Here is a 12,752-nt window from a genome sequence, read left to right on the forward strand (position 1 = left end):
GGACTTGGTATATGGGTGATCATATATCAAGTTAATCCTGAAGGGATCAAGCCATCAAGATGAACGAGACTTCCTGATTGAGATCGTCATCATCCTCCCCGTTATTGAAAATCAACAATCAAAATAGAAATAGAGAGAGAAATATGGTAGCCACGAATAAGTAAAGAAGAGAGAGAAAGAGTGGCCAAGAGAAGAGAAGGAGTGAAATTCAAATTTGTAGGGTTAAAGTTCCTTATACGATGTATCTTGGCTTTCAATTGATGCGGTTATTTTCCATGGATTATTGTGATTATGATCCAATCACTAGGCATGGTGATTGGATTTAAGTGTTATATTAGCATATATCCAATTTGATAAAATAGTAAACTAAAACAATAACTTCAGTTGAAGCTTTACAATATATTGACCAAATCAATTCAAATATATTTTTTAGATGTATGATTTGAATATTTTTATATTTTTTCAATATAATACCAATTTTATATTACCATTCAAATATATATAAAGATATATATAACATCATCTGGTCCAACTGGAATGTGTCATCCAATCAGACCAACTGGCCCATGGCCCAAAGAGAGGTTAATTCTCTTCACGGTCCGGTTTTAAGAACATTGCTATAAGAAAGATATTCGATCAAATTTTAACATGAAAGACTTAATTCTAGCATATATTATTCTTAGAATTCAAATAAAATAATTAATAATGAGTATGTACTAACTCAATTCCATTACATAGGATAATTATTGAATAACAATTTGGTTAATTTGAATGCAAACCCTCATTAGCACCATTTGATCCAAATTCCAAATAAAGAAGAATGTAGGAAATGTAATATTTAAACTAGAATATTCTCAAATAATTGGGACCTTAATTTATGTCGTGAATGGTACCAAGTGGGATATAGCTTATTAAGTATATAGACTTAGCAAATATATAAATAAACTTGGTTATGAACATTGGATTTCCTTAGGGTAGTGAGACATTTGAAACAAACAATGAATTATGGTTTTCACTATACAAAATATCCACTAGTGGTAAAAGGGTATAGTGATGCTAATTGGATTTCTAACAACATACAAACCAAATCAACTAGTGGGTACACTTTCATGCTTAGAGGTATTGCGGTTTCATGAAAATACACAAAGAAAATGTGTATAGCATGGTATTCCATAGGAAAAACATCCTAGGGTTTACAAAATCCAAGTACCCACTAGGGGGTTTAGCTCTCCATGGAGCAAGATATAATTAATAATGAAATCGAAAGTAAAAACAAGTAATCCATAGGAAAACCCCCTCGGTATTCGTGTCGATGGTCTTGTGGAGTAGCTTTGTCTTCTCCAAAGGTCCCCTTGTCCGGCCTAGGGCACACCTCGCCGGATCAATGCTGATGAAAGCTCCCCCAATATCCTTCTTCCAAGCGGAGCGTGGAGTCAAATCCGTAGAACCACTCCAAAGACTTGCCAAAAGCATCTCCAAACCCTAGTCGATGGCCTCCCAAAAGATAGAGAAAAGTTGGAGAGAAAAGTGAAAAGATTCCCCAAAAATCGGGCTGAATTGCGGCTTAAATAGGGCTGGAATTGGGCATCCAGACACCCCTCTGGATTCTCCATACGGGCCTGTTGAATTTTCATTCGGGCGTGGGGAATTTTCACAAGCCCGTGTGGATTCTCTGGAAACCTGATTTTTCGGCCATCTGTGAGCAGTAATTGGTACAATGTATTGCTTCAGTGATTTACTACAGTAACCTGCTACAGTACCCCGCCAAAACACTCCCAATTCCACACTTTTCATTGAGGCGACATAAACGGGCACACGTTTATGCCATAGATCGCAACTCTTCTTCGATCAAATTCCTCATTGATGAAGATCTTGCTGTCAATACACAAGTCGGGATACGCAAATGTGACTACCTTCGTGCCCCTCCAACTCATTGTAATGGCTTGAATACATGGAGGTTGGCACACATTCCCATATCTTAGAGCTCCACTTGTGTCTTCGCGTTTGTTCATTCCAAGATTCCATCAAATAGTGCGTTCAAGATCTACTTTTGGCTTCTTTTCTTAATACTTAGCTTCACAAATTTACATGCCCAAAAGAACACAAATACACATGTATTAATGCTTAAACCTGATAAAAATAATGCTCATCGTAAGGAAAGAACACTTCGCATTTTTAACACACAAGCACTAATCATGTCCTTTAGTACCTGCCATTGCCAATCAAAATAAAATTATAAAGTCATGCTTAAAGGAATTAAAAAACAATCTCGTTTAGATTGTAGGGTGTAAAATTATCAATTTATAATTTTACTTCATGGAATGCGTGAAATTGTAAATTGGTATAAGGTTTTTGTCTAAAGTTTAAATTTTGATTAAAGTTTGATGGGGTTAATAATTAATTACAATTATAAGGACTTTATGACAAAAGTGATTTTAGTTTCTTTAGGACTCATATTTCTAAAAGGACTTCATAATAAATAATGTTTATCATGTTTTATGAATTTTTATAAATATAACTTCTCTCTGACCCTAGAAGGCATCAATTTTGATTCTCTGGTGAGATAAATCCCCAGTTTCTTTCTCCTTCTCTAACCCTGGCCAGTATTTGGAGAAGATGAGAAGATTGTTTTTAAATTCTAGCAAGTGATCTAGAGGTGTGGGACCTTTGTTCAGCGCTGGAAGATCTAGGACAATCTGATAAGTGCTTGTATGTTAAGAATGCGAAGTATTTTTTCCTTGCGATAAGCATTACTTTTATCAGGTTTAAGGGCTAATACATGTGTATTTGTGTTCTTTTGCGCATGTTGGGTTGTGAAGCTAAGTATTAAGAAAAGAAGCAAAAAGTAGATCGTGAACGCACAATTTGGTGGAATCTGGGAAGCAACAAACGCGAAGACACAAGTGGGGCTCTAAGATACGCGAATGTGTGCCAACCTCCATGTATTCAAACCATTACAATGAGTTAGAGGGACACGAAGGCAATCACATTTGCGCATCCCAACTTGTGCAATGATAGTAAGATCTTCACCAATAAACCCATTTATTGAAGAAGCGACGCGATCTACGGCATAAACGTGTACCCATTTATGTTACCCCGATGAAAAGTGTAGTTTTGGGAGTATTTTTGGATGGTACTGTAGCAGGCACTGTAGTGAATCACTGTAGCAAATCACTGTAGTAATCAATGTAGCAGGTTACTGTTTATAGTCGGCCGAAAATCAGATTTCTAGAGAATCCACACGCTTGTGTGGAAATTCCCCACACCCATGTGGATGCCCATTCTAGCCCTTTAAAAGCCACGATTCAGCCCCAATTTCAGCATCTTCTTTTTCCTCTTTTCTCCAACTTTTGAGAGGCTTGCGGCTAGGGTTTAGAGGGTTTTTGGCAAGACTTTTGGAGAGGTTCTATGGATTCGACACCATACTCCGCTTGGATGAAGGTTATTGGGGGAGCTTTCGTCGGCACCGATCCTGCGAAGTGTGCCCTAGGCCGAACAAGGGGACCTTTGGAGAAGACGAGGCTACTCCACAAGACCATCGACACAATTACCGAGGGGGTTTTTCTATGGATTACTTGTTTTTACATTCAATTTCATTTTGATTGTAACTAGCTCCATGGAGAGCTAAACACCTAGAGGATACTTGGATTTGTGAACCCTAGGATGTATTTGTTTCATTAATCTTCTATTATGTTTTCCTTAATTGATGTCTTTAATTGAGTTTCAATCTTGAATGCTTGTTGCATGATTTCTCCCTTAGAGTGACACTAGGGTTGAGAGTCTACATTGGTAACCTTTGTGAGTGAGTGACACACCATGAGGGTTAGACATTGCAAGATTGGAGAGGGTTGAGAGGGTGAGTCGAGAGGTAGCGTAGCGTCCCTTTTTCCCTCCGATGTTATTTATCCTACCTTCACGTTCCAAGAGTTCTTTGCGGTCATAATAGAGTGAATGGGCTAAGAGATGACCTCCACTGGGGCTTAGTTGCACATGCAACGGAGTGAAGCGTTGAAGTGACTTTAGCACCTAAGGCTTAATTGCGACTAGGGGTCTTTCGCCTGAACCAAAGGGTTAGATCTATACATTGGAATAGGGTTTATCACTTGGAATTCATAGAGTGTCTTGCAACTCTACACAGTGTGAGGTGTTGATATTGATCGATTTCTCCGCCGGGACATAATGTAGAGTTAGTCACGGTTGACCTTAGGTTTGGGACCGTGTGTTTAAAGATTTTCTTGACTCATTAAGCGTCAATTAGGAAATATAATAGTTGATTTTGCACCTGAAGCAATTGTCCTAGGTGGAACAATATCCGAGTACCCCACATCTATCGATTGCCTTACCTCTCATCTATTTGTGCTTTTCTCTTTCTTTTTTCTTTTATTCTTGCTTTCATTACATTTTATCAACAAAATCATTATTCCATCTTCGCTTAGTTAGATAGCAATCTTGGTATTTTTATTTCCTACTCCCTGTGGATATGATACCCACTCACCTGCGATTTATTACTTCAACAAACCCATGCACTTGCGGGTCACACGCAAGGGGCGTTGTCACAATCCAAGGGACAAATTTAGCACATCAAAAGAAAAGACTTAAAACATTTAGAAGTAGTTTTCTAGATCTTTTTAATTAAATTAGGGTCTTCATCAAATCAATTAGTTGATATCGCAATTTTGTTTTGCTTCTTCATTCTTCTGATTGTTTTATACAATTTGGCAATATTTCTAACACATACATGTCTTTTCGAAGAGTTTGTTTAACAAAAAATAGAAATTAAAAAGTTATCTTCTATCTTGTAAATAAAGAAGATTACTGTCTAATTTGCACACACAAGACATTAAAGGTTAAATAATATAAAAATAATTCGTATCATTTAGAGAAAGAATATGTAACAATTCATGAAAATAAAAATCCATGGTGTAACAATTTTTGAATAGTTAGTCATATCTTGGTGATTTGAATGGCCAATGAACTACACACATTGAATACGTGTGAATTCTATTTTAAGAGCATTACATTTTTGCAAGCTTCTATCAAAAAACGAGTTAGTTTGTACATATCTACTTTTATCTTTATGTTTTTTTTAGGCATTTGCATTTTTTTTTAAATATTCCTTTTTTATCTCAATAATAATCACCCATAGATATGACATTACTTTCTAATTAGCATACCATCTCTTTGAAATACATAAGATGATTATTGAAAAGAAAAAATAAAATATGCAAGTAAGGCAATTAACTTGCTAATTAACATGACTATGACATTAAAAATTTTGATTGAGAATAGGGCTTGAGATGTTATTCTTAGTAGCAATTGATAGAGTAGGAGAAGAGGAGGAAAACCCCTACAAGAATCACAGATTTTGAACCCTATACAAAATGCAATCCATTCATATTGCTTTAATCACATATACAAATATTTTTCACATCAAATCCTCATACATTGATTAAAATCCAAAAAAATTACCTCAAAAGAATGATTCAACCAATCAAAGTATAAAAACTCACCAATTAATTACAAGGAAAATGCTTTCATCCCTTGGTTTGACACTTTAGAAATGCCTCGAATGGAGAGATGCGAATTAGTAGAAATTAAACAAACCTCAAGGATAAGGAAACTACAACACTGAACCAAATTTAAATTAGGGCTTAGAAGGATTGAATTATAATCAAGCAAATTAAAGTACTGAACACATTCACATTTCTAGGGGAGAAAAAGAGTGAAGATACTAGAGATCATCCTAAAAAAACCATTATTTTTTAAAAAACTAGTGCTTGAAAAGAAAATTCACCTCTATTGGTTTTTCAAAAATAATAGTAGATTGTATAATCCACAACTTATTCCATTAAGTGGTGGATTATAAAATGCACCACAAATTTTAGTCACAATCGCTTTACTTTCTTCATAGTGCTTTGAATATATTATCTCATTTAAATCCTTGCACAAAAATATGGACAAGAAGTTTGACAAATAATTCATGTAGCAAACCAACTGATAGATATATTTACTGACCTAATAGAATCACTAAATCTCCCAAGTCAAAGTAATACTCGACAAGAAAACCTATTGATGTAAACAAAACTAAATCATACTTAAATGTGGAAGATTAATTGGTTGCAAATATAAAATCTCTCGGAAAAAGAAAAAGAGAACTGATTAAGATAGTCATAATGTGAAGGCAAGTCCTTAAGAAAAGGTAACACTTCATAAAACCTTAAAACCGGCTTAGATAACTAAAAGTAGTCAAAATTAAAAGATCTCTATAGGTTAAGACAAATCTAGAAAGAAATGAAGCTGAAAAGCTATAGTTGTCAAGAACATTTTTACATTTAACACATCAATGGATATTTTCATTTCAATGTCTAGTGAGCAATATAAATAGGTTGTTAAGCTAATTCTGTTGAAGAAGGTAGATGTAAAAGTAATTGCATTCACAACAAGCTACAAGGATTTTCGTGAATGCCTAATATTGATTATAAATAATCATATTAGCTTATGTTGGATGCAATCAGTCAAGCAGCTCATAAGAAACATGACATATGTTAAATAGATGCATTACAATATATTTATATGGCTCACTAGATATTGAAAATGAAAATCCCTCAAGGATTTTAAATGCTTAATGCATATAAAACTTCTCACGTAATTTGGTCAATATGTTTGGTGGGATTTGGAACTCCATGTAATTGGAGTTGCATGATCTTTGGAAATATTTTGTTGGTTGACTAAATTTGAAAAGCCGAAAGTAAATTGAAATCCAATGTTTTCTTATTTGGGGTGATTTTGGTTTACACTTAGTTTGGGCGTAAACCAAAATCCAAAATTCCAAATTCCCATATATGCCTCATGTGATTGTCACATGAGGCTTCGATCTGGAGATTACTAGATAGTCCATTGCATTGATCTCTAGCGATTATTGGCTTATTAGATGTAAAATATAATAATTTAGTATATTATGAGGTAGCATATAGCATGGTGGATCTATATGTTCGTTTCAAAAAATTTTGGATTAGTTATGTTCCATAAAAAATGGGGTTTAGTTGTATATCCTTAATTTAAAAACTATTTAAATGTTTATAGCAATATTTAATCTTATGTAACTTACTTTTTAAAAGTTATATGTAAATTTTCTTTTTCCAATCAATTTGAAATTAATTGTAATATATTTCAAAATTGCAAAATTTCACAATTTAGATAATTTTAAACTTTTAATTCAATTACCTCAAAATAAATAACTTTAATTTTTTTACACCCTAATGATCCCTTTTTTTTTTTGTATGAATACAATGTAGCTTAAACTTTTTATGTTTATTAGTATGTATCAATAATGTATGCGCGGAGCAAGAGCCCAACATGTTCTCCGGTGGGCCAAGTGTTCACCCACTTCAGAGTCTTCGCCTTTAGAGAAGAAAATGTGTCTACCCATGCTTCAAAATGTAAGGGCGCGCACCCTCCGTTTGCTGTTCGCCAAAGACGAGAGCAATTTTAAAAAAGTACATGTATAACTAGTTATAAAAGATTTTATCATAAGATTATATAATATATGTTATATATAACTTTTAGCCTAAATAAGTCATGAAAAAGGTATGTAATAATATTTACATAATATTTTATAACTACATAAATAATTTTTTTGTCACTACAAAATTTTGATATTATACAATATATTTATTACAAATATTAGGCAAATAAAGTAAATTTAATATAATAAAAATATAATGGTATGTTAAATTAATTAAGTGTATATATATATATATATTTATTAATTAATTAATTAATTAATTTATTTTATAGTTAATAAATGGTCACTAAGGTAGGGATAACCTCACAATAGGTGTCAATTTTCTTCAAATATATCAAACCAAGCATATGTTTTCCAAATCTATATTTATAAATCCCTCTACTCAAACACAAAATTCTCTAATCCAGTATTCTAGATACATTCAACTAGACACTTGATTTGACTCTCCTTTATTTTCTAATACAAGAATTTGTGAATACATTGTAATTGAAAATCCCTTGTATTTTCAACTACATCTAATCGAACTCTACCTTAGTAAATATTTATTGAAAGAAGGATATAAAAATAGTTCAATTTCCTATTTATCTTTATAAGAGAGTCTTGGGATCTAAATTTGTTATATTGTTATATATATTGATTATTTAAATGTTTCAGAAACAATAAAGTTTTGTTTCAATTTATGGATTGAGCATGTAATAAATGGAATATTTATTCATAAATCAACACACACAAAATAGATTTTCAAATTATTTTACGTGGATAAAGCACATCCATTGAATACCCCAAAGGTTTTGAGATTGCTTGATATAAATAAAAACCTATTCCCACTTTAAGAAAATAGTGAAGAATTTCTTGTTCCTGAAGTACCAAATCTTAGTGCTATCAAGGTGCCAATGGATCTTACTAATATGTTGTACACCAAGCATTTTTTGTAAGCCTATTTGCATGATTTGGTTTGTCTCTAACGTGAAATTATTAAGGTGAAATTAAGTATATATTTCAAACTCTTTGAGAAATTGTCAATATGGGTTCACTGTATTCAAATAAATGTAGACCTCAACTAACTAGCCATCCAAATTCAAACAGAATATTCGCGCACAAGTTCGAGGCGGTGGGGGAGATAGGCGGGCAGGGGGATATTTAGTGAAACAAACTATAAATTATAACCACTATTTCTTCATACTGAGATTTAATCCATGAAGGTAGTTGACAATATGTCTAATTAATGTAGCATGCATAACTTAGCTAAAAGAATAATACTAAGGCAAGACAACATATTAAACTAATATTCGTTTCCAAGCATGACTTTCAAAAGAATGATGTCATAGATGTTTACAAAATTCATTTAAATAATAATTTGGCAGATTTGTTAACTAAAGTAATGCCCACTACAATGTTGGAGAAACTACAATACAAGATTACAATGCATCAACTTAGAGAAATTAAGCAATATTATCATGAGTAAAATATAAATTGCACTCTTTTCCCGTTAACCAAAGTTTTATTCCACTAGTTGTTTCTTAGTAAGGTTTTTAATAGGGTAGCTTACTATTTGTATTACAAGATGTAGACTTTTTTTTTCCTTCAATAAGATTTCGGGGAGTATTATAAATACAAGATTTATGTCGATGTACAAATATGACAAGATTGAGATTTTGTCTTTAGCAAGATTTAATGAGATTGATATCGCAATTTTGCCAAATTTATAGGATTAAGATTTTTAATTGATTGAAATATTTTTTTTTTCCTCTTTTGATTTTTGTTTTAGAAAGGCTTATAAATCGAGACTTTGAAAAAGCCTAGTCATAACCAATTAAACAAATACATCCTCTTTTCTTCTGGCAGTTTTTTTTATTTATCTAGTTCTTTATTTCTCTCTCTTTAGTACAAGTATTTTGTAACAGAATTATCATTTTGTTAGTTTTTAACAATTAATAATATAAATGTAACTTTGGTAAAAGAATTATAAGCTATAAATTTAAGATAAAACAAAAATATTATCTTAGTAACAACCTCTGTTGCACTAATATTTAAAGGAAGGAGTTCGATGTGTATACAAGGTCTCAAACTAGCTTATATAGTTTTACTAAATGCCCTCGATCTCATCTACTCTTGAGAAAGAAAATAATTAAACAACAATTTTAGTTTGACAACTCAATAAATTACAAACAATTTAACTAAGCCATGCATGGTAAAAATGTTATAGAATTATTTTAAAATTCTCAATGTCAAAACATCGCATTTTACAGTATTTCATCTTATAACATAGTATAACAAACTAGTTTTCTAAAAATAATTACTATATTTGCAAATAAAACATAATTGTAAAAAATCACAAGCCTTAAAAATACCATATTTCACATCAAAACACCTTCAGAGAATACTCAAAATATGCTAGAATTTCTTAAATCAAAGTTTTATTGAAAAAAATTTCTCAAAACAACTATATTTTTATGAAATAAAATTTTTATCATAAAATATGTACTATGACCAAGTTAGTGCAATGGTAAAGACATCACATAATCATATATCTAATTTCACTGCACTTAACTCCAATTATGCCATTTGTCACATATTATATTGACCATTAATATTTTACAAATGGTTTAATAGCAAAACTAGTTTCTAACATACAATATGTCAACACGGCGAACATGAGCCTCTATTAATAAGGTTTATTACATAGACAAATATGGAGATAAAATACCATAAAACACAAGCATAATCTTAAAAAATCAGTTGCTCACAAGTCACATTTGTAACAACAAATTAATATCACAAGTGTACATTTGGAATAATAAATCAATAGTTAATAAGTTCAAATTTACAATAGCAAAGGGTGCACAACTTCACATTTGAAATAGTAACATAGTTAAAATATAGATTTATAAAAAAGATTTTAAAGAAATCTAATTCTTATATATATTCACACCAATGAATGATAAACATGTTTTTTAAAACAAAAATTTACACAAAATCTATAATTTCAACATTTCTTCCACGCATGACCTAATAGGGAGAGTTTTAAATTCTTTATTTCTCCAAATAGGTTCTAATATCAAAACTAAATTATATAGTATATAATTTTTCATATAAAGATTAGTTAAATTAGAAGGAACTTAATTTACTTATGATCATGACTTACATTAAATGGTCAAACCACATAACTTATTAAACAATCTGATAAGATCATTATTCTAAGTAACCTAATAAGATCGTTATTCTTTTCATTATAGTTTGTTATTTTTTTGATATGTTTGTTAGTCTCTCTTGTAGTTTGTTATTCTTTGTATTGAAATTCAGTCTATTGTAATAAAGAAGGGATGGACAATTCATTATGGTTATAGTCCCACCTTTAGAGAATTTCTTACTATTTTGTTTAGGACCTACCATCAGTGCCAAAGCTAGGTTAATGGCAATTAACGAAGAAAGAAGCAAGATTTTATAAGCAAGTTTAGTAGGATTTCAAGACAACTTAGGCAAGATGGAGTCGAGTGTCAATGACAAACTGCATAAGCTTGAGGCGGCTATCCATCCACAAACTCTCTAGATTCTCACTCACCACCTTATTCATCAATAATGTCAATGATCAAAGAAGTCAATCCTCTAATGGATGTTTTGATGAAAATATTGAAGAGGGATGTCAACTTTTCTCATCTAGGTTGGCAAAAGCTAGGATTTCTAAAATTCTCAAGAGACTGTCCAACATAATGGCTCAACAAGGTGGAACAATTTTTCGCATTCAAAAACACCCTTGAAACTCAAAAGGTGATATTAGCTTTCTTTCATCTTTGAGGAGAGGCAAATTAATGGTGACAATTGTTAAGCAGAACTTATGAAGGAGAAGGGAAGGATGTCACATGTGCAATCTTTGAAGAACAGCTACGGGCTCAATTTCGACCCACTAATTTTGAAAATTTGATGAAGCTTTTTCTAAAGTGTCACAATCAGTCTCATACCAAGCTTACCAATAAGAATTTTAAAAGTTATTAAATCCCATGTACAGATAAACAAAAAGGCATTGGTAGGAACATTTATGGGAGGCCTTAAACAAAAATTTTCAAAAGGGATTTGAATGTTCGAGCCCAAGATATTGAAAGAAACAATTAGCTTGGCACGAATGCAAGATGAGTAATTAGCTTAGCAATAGAAATATGCAAGGTCACTGCCATCCAAGAACACTGAAGGTAACCTTTGTTTACGTATAAACACTAATCCGACCTCTACCATACAGCAATTGGCTTAGGATGAGAAGTAACAATGACAAATTCAAGGTCTCTACTCAACCGTGATAACAAGTTCACACTGGGTCATAAAGTGCCGAAAACCACAACTTTTATTGCTAGAAGGCAAGCTCAATTCCAATATTGAAGAGGTTGAGAAGGAAACACTTGAAGATGCTACTTGGGAAAGTACTCAAAGTAAATAAGGGATAAATTCTTAAATTTGAACCTTGAGGACAAGTTTCCTCTGAGAGGGAAAGGGTGTTGATAAGTCCAATATTCCAGTTGGCCTATTAGCATCCCAAGTTGTTACAATAACAATAAAGTTATTATAATTTATTATTTTGAGAAGTTTGTTTTATTGTCTGTGTAGTTTGTTATTCTTTGTATTTAAATTTAGTCTTATGTAATAAAAAAGGGTAAGTCAATTCATAATGATTATATTCTCACCTTGAGAGAATTTCTTACAGCTTTTATTAGGACCTAGTTCCATCATGCTCTGCAAATATTTAAAACTAACTTAAGATTTGATTATGAACTACGCATAGTGAAATAAATTCATGAACTTCAAAATTTTTAATGAGCATATAAAGAATTGTTGTTTTCTAGTAATCCACAAGTCCAATTTTTGAGATCCAAGGCTTGTTTGAATGATCTTTGCATAAGCTTCCTAGCAATACCAAATCTACTTGATCGGACAAGATTTTGGGTTTAATGATTGCTTTCAAACGGATACCAAATGCACTAATCTAAAAATTCTAGGCTCAAATATTATATAATTGATTCCAAAAATATATCTTCCAAATTATGCATGTTGACCAATACAAAATTCCCTAAATCATAGTAATATAAATGTCAAATTCCTTATAAACAATATAGACCTATAAACTTAACTGGCAAAGATGTGAGAAAGTTCTTACCTTCAAAAGATTCTTCGAATATAGATCTAATAAAATACACGAAGCATGAATATGTTGTTTCTCTTAAGAAAATAGAGGGGGTAA

General features: G+C 31.9%; 1 non-coding gene across 1 annotated transcript; it reads right to left on the reverse strand.

Moving 5' to 3' along the window:
- LOC120268165 lies at positions 1-95 on the reverse strand. Its single transcript, XR_005538834.1, has one exon. It is a non-coding gene; the product is annotated as a small nucleolar RNA Z43 (small nucleolar RNA).
- Between the last annotated feature and the right edge of the window lie 12,657 nt (positions 96-12,752).

Source organism: Dioscorea cayenensis, chromosome 8 (assembly GCF_009730915.1).
Source record: "Dioscorea cayenensis subsp. rotundata cultivar TDr96_F1 chromosome 8, TDr96_F1_v2_PseudoChromosome.rev07_lg8_w22 25.fasta, whole genome shotgun sequence".
Classification (NCBI taxonomy): domain Eukaryota; kingdom Viridiplantae; phylum Streptophyta; class Magnoliopsida; order Dioscoreales; family Dioscoreaceae; genus Dioscorea; species Dioscorea cayenensis.